Genomic DNA, 10187 nt, shown 5'->3' on the forward strand with positions numbered 1-10187 from the left:
AGATTTTCTTTTATCCAAGCCACCAAAATTGAGCCAGCTTGAGCAAAAGCATTTCAGTTATATCTCATGAATTTTGACTTGTTACAGTCCTCAACTCTCTTGAGCCCCACACATATTGAATTCCAAGCTACTTAGGACATGAGTAGTCACTTCCCATCCATAGGAATTTTCAAAATCGCTGCTCAATAATCTTAATGACTTTCTTAGGTAGTATGAAGATGTTAGATCAGTATACCTGTATGCTCTAAAGCCCTTAAGGATAGAAATTTCAGCATCCAGCAAAGGAATATTTCTTAGTTCTCCAGGAATTGGTTCTTGCATCTCAGACTTTGTTTTCATTGTTTGGTTTCATATATGTGTCATTTTATTTAACAAGATGTATTAATTCTGGCTTGATCAATATGCATTTGGGTTTGCCTGAAAAGTTTTCAAAATAGAATAAGGAATGGTATCTGCACAAAACAATAAAATTAGCTGAACCAATTGGAATTGGAACAGATCAATGCCCCAAATCTTTGGCAAATGTTACCTTAGGGTTGTGTATCAGTGTGGTAACCAGTACAATATATTCAGCTGAAATAGTACAGTATTCAACTTTATAATGCATGCCTTTAAACCTTCAGGCAGCTGCATACATAAGTTTTTATACATAGGGCCATCTGGGAGATGCAGAAGAGTATCCAGAACCCTATAGCTTGTTGTTTGTAGTCTGGCTTTAATTTTCAGATATCTAGTCTCTTCAAACTAGCGCTTAAATTCATGCAAATGTGGACACAGCTGAACGGTGAAATTATACATGCCTATACGCTTTACAAGCAAACTGTTCCTTGTTTTACAAGAACGTGATTAAAAATGGTTCACTCCCTTCTCACATCATGTTGTCACTAAAAGAGATGCAAACTGTCTAGATCTTTAGGATTTAATGCTATTGTTTTAATATTGAATTTCCGAATCTTACATTGTATCTCTGCTTTTCAGTATGCTCGAATTATACAGAAGCTTGGTTTTCCAGCTATTCAAGGTAAAAATTAATTTCAGTGCAATTCTGTGTGTCATTTATGTATGTATATGTGATAAAATGAACTGGCACATGCAGCTTTGGTATTTTACAAAGAATTACTATTTGTCTAACATCGATGCTTTTCACTGTTATAGGATTTTAAGATTCAGAACATAGTTGGTTCATGTGATGTTAAATTCCCCATCAGGCTTGAAGGACTGGCATATTCCCATGATGCTTTTTCTAGTGTAAGTGATGGCTGTGTGTCCATCTGTGTTAATTGTTCTTGCTGTTAAATATCAAGAGCCATTATTGGTATTTGTCTGTGATTTATCAGACTTTGGAATGTAATTACCAAAAAATAGCCTGTGCAATGTTCTCCTTTTCCTTCCCTGACCATTGAAGTGGCCATGATTGGAGGATAGGTTGTCTTATGAGGCCATTCTAGGAATTAAACACTTCCATGGAACCTATGATATGCATACCTGCATACACGCATACTATGGAAAATGAAGTTACATGTAAATTGAGCCTATCAGAAGTTAAAATTATTGCAAACATTATTGTCTGGACATCAAATAGCCAGTTGTAATACGAACTTGGCTGGAAACAGTAGAAAGATTGTTTGGTAGTAATGATTCTAAGAAATTGGTTGGTGCCTGCGACATTTGAAATTTATTTTAAAAGTATCCCATTTTTTTAAAAAAAATTACTTGCGAGTGAGCTCTAGCCTAAATGGCACCTCCTCCCCTTGTAGGAGTGGGTGAGGTCATGGGTTGGGTGAGTATAAGAAATACTCAAAAAGGATTTGATAATAGTTGAGTCATAAATGATTCTGTTTAGGTACCTTTTTGGTCTAGCAAAGTTTCAACCAGCAATGGTATGTTGCACAATTGTAATATTTTTGTTAAGATCCATGGTGCAGGGACCAGATTATTCATGCTAAATCCAACTCTTATTTACAGATTCCTTGGTAAATCTTTCAGTAAAGGGTATTTATGTTCATAATACCCTTTTAAATCAGATTTTTTAGATTGAAATTTGGAAATTATGACTAGCTGGGACTGTCATAGATTGTAGTAGCACAAGTATTTTTCATTTCACATGAACTTCTAGACTATTAAATTGAGCACTGCAGATTAAAAAATAATTTTGGGTCCCATCGTATTTTGAACTTGATTATTTCAAGGTGTTGAGGTTCCATTTAGAGGTTGTTTACTGTAAGGGTCAAAAATGGTACACACTACACATATCACTAGTGTTGGTAAAAGAGTAAAGCACAGAGTCTCTTGGCGCCAAGGGCCCTAGGTGCAAAGAGCAACTGTGCACTTGATTGAAGTAAAGAGCACCTTTTTCAAATATATTATCTTATAACCTCTAATAGAATTATTCATGATAATTAATAAAAATAAAATAAAAACTCAAGCTTTTTAATATTTTACCTTTTAAGTAAGTGCAATTGTATAATGTTTGTAAGTTCAAATTTTACTTTAGTTATTTCAATTTCTTAAAATTTTAATATAGTAAGTCGAAAATAACTATTAATGGACAATATGATAATACTTTAGTCATAGAAAGTTTCAACATAAAATTTTATATAATTGTCTTGTGCTTTATAAAATACATATACACGATAGTTATGATCAAATGATGTATATGGTTCCATCAACATACATCTAATAGGCCAAGACCAAAAGCATAAGAGAGAATAGTATATTAGCCTTGTTTTTATCTTTTGACATGTTAAATTTTTTTTTTTAATTGCTTTTATAATACAACAGTTTAAGAATAGTGTTTGTATGATAAGTCAATGGTCCTGTCCATGTCATTTTCTTCAAGATCAAACAATTAACTTTAATAATATATATCTTTTTTAGCAATAAAATAGAAAAACGTGTCTAGGTGTGCTTTGTTCTTCTTCAAAAAGTGCCAAAAAAACGTGTCTAAGGCGCGCTTCTTGAAACGGGCTTTGCTTTGGCCAAGCGAAGCGCTTAGATTTTGGGGCTTTGAGCTTTAAGCTTCAAGGTGCACTTGGTGTACTTTTAACAAAACTGTATATCACCTCTGGCCAGATAGGATTAAGGGGATTTGATGGGGGAATTGAGGATGTTAGGAGAGTCCTGTCCTTGGCTCCTACCCCTCTGTAGAGTACAATTGAGGATGTTGATTTTTTCACAGGCCATGCTGACAACAGACTGAGTTTAATGCCCTTGATTTTACAGGGGCATCTTGTTGGCATTTTTTGGCTTGTGAGGAATGTTGTGGGAATGTTTTTTTCTTTTTTTTTTTGGAGGAATGTTTTACAGGTATACCAAGGTGAACTCAGATAATTTGTTTTGAATTTGATGCAGATTTTGTGGGAAGAGAAGCCAGATCTTGTTTGCAAAAGTTAGGTGGTGGAATACCTGGCAATGTAGCTGCTGAGCCTGGATTGAACTGTAAATATAAAAGCAAATTGTGCATCGGTTCTCTGGCTTTTAAGTTAAAAAAGATGTGTTCAGTGTCTGCATTTAATTTTCTTGGCTCTGATGTATAGTAGTGGGAGAAGAACCATATATTTTACAGATGGGGAAAAAAAGAGAGTAAGAATTTTTAACTTTCTGTTGGACTTTTGCTTTTGACTGTTTGGATAGAATGTAATTTTGTGAAACTTGAATCGACTCTATTGTGCTATGATGCTATCTGCTGGTGCATTTGGATGTTGTAATTGTAGTGAGAAAAAGAAAAGAAAAGAAAAAAAAAAAAAAGGCTTTTAAAAAGCTGTTCATAAACAAATAAACGGAAAAAAGTTAATCCATCCGAACGTACTAGCACTGCAAACGTGGGACATTTCTGAAGTGAATGTGATCACCGGCCCTTGATTGAATTAAGGTCTCATACAGATAATCGAGAGAGACAATTTTATAGATATGATAGAGTTTTAGCCTATATGAGACATATAATATATTAACTGTAGTTACTTTTGTGATCGAAAAAGAAAACAAAGACTCATTCAAAGTCAAAACTGGAAATGTACAGGGAATTAATATTGTAGGCACAGTCCTGTCTTTTGCAAACCCTCATTGTTTGCAACTTGCAAGTAAGACAGTACAACCGTGTGAGTTGTGGCATATGGCATTTCAATTCAAACTGCATGCCACTTGATCTCCTCTTGGTAATTTCTTTGAGCTAACCAGAGTGTGAAAATGAGAGTGCATGAATCTGGACTGACATAAGCCAGCCAGTTCGGTATTCAAGTTGGCAATGCATGTGCACTGCGACAGTTGCAAATGCAAATCTTGACCCACACCCTTTTGTCCTTGACGTCAGAAACCATTGCAGACTATGGGTTGCTCTGATCGAGTCAGTCTCGGTTCGAGTGGCATTGGGTCGATCAGTTCTGGGAGTTATTGGTGGCTATGGACAACCTTAACCGAGGGAATATTAGATACTCAAAGAGGTTTGAATACCCTTATTTATATATAAAATAAAATTAAGAAAATATAATGCATAATAACAAGAGCTAGAAGAATATGAACCACTTTACAAAATAATAATATCAATCAAAAAAAGTCAAAAATGATAAAATTATATATTTGTAAAAAGAGATAGAAATTACTTTTATAAATTGTTTAATTTTTAGGGAAACGAATTATGCTGGACAAAATTTAGAGAATGAATAATATATTATACCTCTATTTCAAAATAATTATATATTTCCACGAATCACGCAAGGTCTCTAACTACTTATCTCCATGATCATTGGAGACATTCACATATTGGCATTGCATCTACTCAATTGCCATACCAATGTCCTTTATAGTGGTCATGGAAGAAAACCAACAAGCTGGTGATTGAAACAGTTTTGAAGAAGGGGAGAGAGGGACAACGAATCATATCATGGCTCCTGAGGAAGCAATCTGCCAATGTATATGAATATTTAAGCCTCCATTTTTTATATACTAGTTAATGTTCTCGCGCGACGCTCAAATCANTGCACTGCGACAGTTGCAAATGCAAATTGCAATGCATGTTGAGTTGCAGACATTTTTTTTTTTTTGTTGCCTGGTGCATATAATAGGCACACAACATGGGGTATATTTGAGGAGAAATTATACCGTCCTTGCAGTGAATCACATCACTTACTCCATATTGAGCTCTACTCTCACTATTTTACATTGAAAGGTTAAAAATTTGAAGTCTCTTGCATTGAGTCCAATGACAACACACCATTGAATTGGATTTGTAACGTATGAAATGCAGGAAGCGCAGCTTAACTCATATATATAAAAAAAATTTTAATAATTTTTTTGAAGGAAAATTTTAAAACACATATAATGTTAATATAATCAAGGGGTTTTAAACAACAAGTATAATGCTTGAGGTGTTGTTTGGAAGATTGAAAAATTGTGGAGCTTCATCCTTTGTTGTATACTCTATTGGTGTCTGCACACAAATTGGTCTTCCTTATCTCACTAGTATTGCCTAGTCTGTTTTCAGATTTAGTAGACTGGCTTGTGTCTGGAAAATGTGAACTTAAATTTCTACAGTTGCTGTGGACTTAGCGACTCCAAAGGATGTATAATTTAATTTAATTCTTGTATTGAAAATGGAATCAAGTCTTTGTTAAGATGATCATAGACCTTAACCCCACAAAAAGAAAAAAGAAAAAAAGGTGATGGTAATGGTAGCCCTTCATGTTCCACTTGCCATAATTTCTGATGATATATTGGGCAGTAGTTATTATATTTTGGCAGTGGCTATTTGCATTTCCATAACTACCTTCTTCCTCATCTAAAAAGGCAAAACAAAGAGAAAATGTCCTGTCTGGTGATGGCTTTAAGAAGTAATTTGGATGCAGAACTGCTAAAGGTTTAAATTTCAGTAGAAGCAAATTGTAATTGCATTTCGCTGCAAAAAATTTAACTATCTGAAGATTGTATTGCTGTGCTTCTGTTATGAATCTGGTGTTAATAGAGGCGTATTTTGTTATGAGCTGTTTAGTGCCTTTTGGGGCCTTATGTAACACAGTTATCATTATTTTCTTTCCATCATTTGATATACACACACGTACACATATTAATATATGCAATAATGTATTATACCTTTGCACATTTTCAAAACTAATTGTAACTTACTAATCATGATAGCTTCATCACTTTTTACTACCATGACTTTACATGTTTTTGAAGCTAAATGTAACTTAAGAACTTATAATAGAAAATACATGTAATACAAATAGTTTCAATAGAGACACCATTTATTTATTTATTTTTAGTTTATACTCATCTGAAAAAAAAAAAAAAAAACTCATATGTCATCACTGTATTCATATTTGTAATTTTGTATGCTAATGTAGTATTCAAGGACAAATTGAAGGATTCAGTTCCATGCATACTTGGAGAACCATATGTCATTTTCATAAACTTCAAGAGGTAAAGATAATAAACACCCACTTCATTCCAATCTGGCCGATTTTGATCAATTTGGTTTAATTTCATCCAATTTGGTCCATTTGGTCCATTTTGGTTCACTTTAGTCCATTTGGTTAACTTCAGTCCATTTTGGGTGACTATAAGTATAAACTAAAAATAAATAAAACTATCATCTTTATCTCTTAGAGTTGAAGAAAATACTACACTCTCTCATATTTTCTTTTGAAAAAAAGGTGATTGTGCTATCTCTCTCTCTAGATTTTTAATTCTTTCTTGCAACATTATTTTAGGTTGATGAATGTTTTTTTTTTTAATATCCCTACATTGGGTTGATGTGTTTTGGTTTTGTATTGTTGTGCCTTTTGAGTTTCCCACCACAAGTCCTCTCTCTTCCTCTTATAACTTTGGTTTGTTCTTTTTTGAGTTAATCATTCATTTGTTTGAAAGTGAAAATTTGAGTTTATACAAATTACAATTTACGTGTCTATGTATTTAAATGTGCCTATCAATCATTTGAGTAATATCAATTGTAATTATGTGATAAGTTTTGATTATCATGATAATCTCCTTAAGAGAATGAGAATTTTAAAACTAAAATTTTAGTTCTACCAAAAGGAATTAAGAAAATATAATAATTTGAGGTGTGTGGGACGGGAGACTACATACACTGAGAGTAGGGCTGTCCATGGGTGGGGTTTATGCCTTATAATTTCATTTGAAATTATTTTTATGTGTATTAATACATACATATTATATAATACTTATTTTGTTGTATAATATATATGTTTGCCCACAATATTGTTGAATGCTTTGAAATTTGATTTTCTTAATTCATAGTTTATTTTTAAAAAGTTATCTAACACTATAAGACTATTTTTTTAAGTAATAAATAATATTTACTGTTACAAATAGACTTTATTAAAATCTACAATTAAGAATTTAAAGTATAAAATATTTTTATATCCTAAAATTACATAAATTTAAGCAACCTCCCAAACACTTCCTTAACCACTCATTTTTACACACAACCAAATATGAAGATTCTAATCTCAAACACCCAATTTATTATCTCAATGAAATGAAGGAAATCATTTGTAAGTATTAGCATAAAGAGAACATGATTAAACAAAGAGAAATTGGCTAAAAGTACATTCGTTTATCAAATTTTAATTGCCTTTAGTTGGGCTTCTGTATCCTTAAAATTTTTTAAAAATATATATAATAATAAAAAAAAACTTTGAAATCATCATCAATTTTTATTTTTATCACTATAGCTCATACCGCATAAGATATTTTGGTTGACAAATAGTGTCCCCATAAAGAAAATATTTAACAAGGCTATTGTTATTGGGTACTGTTCAACAACCATTAAGATTGAATTTTTTATTAATAAAGTATAGTTGCTTTAAGCATGCACTTAAGGGTCATAGATTCGTGGATTTCAGTTAACTCAATTGGTAAAATTTTGATGTTTAAATAAGAGATTTAGGGTTCAATCTCCCTACCTACACAAAAAATTGATTAGTGTTTTAATTTGATAATAAAGAACTATTATCAAAAGTTGACATTATATATTAAAACCCAATGAGAAAGTGTCATGGACTAATGGAGCATAAAAAATCACTCATTTTACAACAGGACCCAAATACCCTTTTTTAAAGTTATTTCCTCTTTTTTTTCTCTTACTACGATTTTCAACTTGGATATGGACTTTACTTTTCCAGATGTACAAAACAACCACCCAAATGCCCCAAATTTCAAAACCAAGCCAAATTGTCAAGCTTTTTCACATCCTAAGTTCAACCCAGTCACCAAAACATCCCAGATACAACCAAAAACAGAGGAAGAAAAAGTAGAAAAAAAGGTGGAGAGAAAAAGGAGAGGCCGACGGCTACAAGTGGTGGTGGTGGCCCCGACGAGCACGACTACCAAATAGGTATTTATCGTTTAGCTACAGTGGTAGGGCCGGTTGCTTACGTATAACCTATGCACATGCGAAGACTTCGAAGACTTCCATATGATGCTTGCTGATGCATTAGGCTCTAGACAAAAACTAGGGCCGGCCCTAGATATTTGTTCCCATTAACAACCAATATATTATGTTGGCAAAAATTAAAACTGACCCTCTAACTTTCACCGTTTTTCATTTCAGTCCTCTAACTTTCATTTTTGTCAATTTAGTCCCCTAACTTTTAATTTTTTGTCAATTCAATGCTCCGTTACTGGGCAGTCACTGCTGCCGTTAGAATCACTAAAACGACGCCGTTTTGCTTCTGTTTTTTTTTTTTTTTTTTAATTTGGAATTAAAATCAGAAAAATCAGGAAAAAAAAAAAAACATTGACGTTGTTCCCCTTCCTCTGAAAAACCAGGTTCTTTCCGTGCTCCTCTTCTAACCAATCAGCCAAATGGTTCACAAGCAAATCTACATGCTCTTCAGCTTTCCCACCAACCTGGTAACTGAGAATCTCTGTATCCAACACAACCACAACCACTACAAATATTATTGTATATCATTCAATAACAAATTTCATTAACAATAAACATATAAATTATATAACACTGCAACAATATACCTCAGACCCAATCAGCCAACAAAAAAAAAAGGCAGTCACAGACCCATTCTCAGCAATATATCACTTTCTAATGTTTTTATTATCTAATGTTTCTTTTATTTATATCACAGACCCACAATGATTCCGATTCATCAACAATTCCAATTTAGAATCAAGGCAAGCGAGAGGTGAGGTAGAGAGAGTGAGAGTTTGAGAGACTTACCAGCTGCAAGGAGGAGGAGCTTTTTGTCGTGGGTCTGTGACGGCAAGGTCAGAGCAAAGACTTCAAGATGGGTCGACGGAGTGGGTCAGCGACTTCGAAATCTTTTGTCTCTTTAAAATCAGAAGAATTTTGGGCGAATTTTACGGTGGGGTGGTGGCGGTGAACTCAGTCTCTCTCTCTCTCTCTCTCAAATCGGNAAAAATAAAAAAAAAAAAAAAAAAAAAAAAAAAAAAAAAAGAGCAAAACGGCGTCGTTTTAGTGATTCTGACAGCAGCAGTAACGGCACAGTAACAGAGCCTTGAATTGACAAAAAATTGAAAGTTAGAGGACTGAATTGACAAAAATGAAAGTTAGAGGACTGAATTGAAAAACGGTGAAAGTTAGAGGGTCAGTTTTGCATTTTTGCCTAAACCTTTTGTTGTTCAGAGAAGAGCGGGCCTTTCCTAGCTATGCATTATGGGCTTCAAGAGGTTGCAGTGGACACGCCTACTCTCATTCATAGGCTTGTCTTTTGAATAATCTTATGAAGACTCCTTCTTCTTTTCTTTTTTTTCTTTTTTATTTTTTATTTTATTTTATTTTTTTTAAGCATAATGTAGGTTTTTCACCATAATGCAAAATAAAGATGAAAACACAACATGAACATTAAAAAGTATGATTTGCAGATATACTTTTTATACACCCATTCAATGTATGTCTCCCATCTATGTAATCAGTGTATTACATCAGTAATTTCAATTTTAAAATCATCTAAATATGAATGAGAGACATATACAGATGTATATAAGAATTGTGAGAATAAAATTTTCCAAGATAACATCCCACAAATTTGCATGTACTAATAGATGCATTGAAGGCATTTTTAAAGTTAATGGCATCCTTTTCAAAAAGAAAACAAAGGAAAGAGAAAGATGCATGTCCTTCACATTCGCAAAATAAATACAAAACTCTGAGATTAATGAGTTCTTTTGTCATAAAAATCCTCGAATGCAGTAAA

At 33.2% G+C, this 10187-nt stretch overlaps 1 protein-coding gene across 25 annotated transcripts in view; it reads left to right on the plus strand.

Moving 5' to 3' along the window:
- Positions 1 to 10187, plus strand: part of LOC111991688 (disease resistance protein RUN1) — a 44389-nt gene that overhangs the window by 15245 nt on the left and 18957 nt on the right. For 15 of the 25 annotated variants that reach the window (XM_024023481.2, XM_065766295.1, XM_065766307.1 and 12 more), the window contains 2 exons: positions 979 to 1021; positions 1156 to 1254. The exons of the other annotated variants lie outside the window; for them this stretch is intronic. The gene's annotated coding sequence lies outside the window, so the exon portion shown is untranslated. Of the gene's footprint in view, positions 1 to 978; positions 1022 to 1155; positions 1255 to 10187 lie in introns of those variants that run through there. 25 annotated transcript variants of the gene reach the window in all.

This window comes from Quercus suber, unplaced genomic scaffold, assembly GCF_002906115.3.
Source record: "Quercus suber isolate HL8 unplaced genomic scaffold, Cork oak 2.0 scaffold_698, whole genome shotgun sequence".
Classification (NCBI taxonomy): domain Eukaryota; kingdom Viridiplantae; phylum Streptophyta; class Magnoliopsida; order Fagales; family Fagaceae; genus Quercus; species Quercus suber.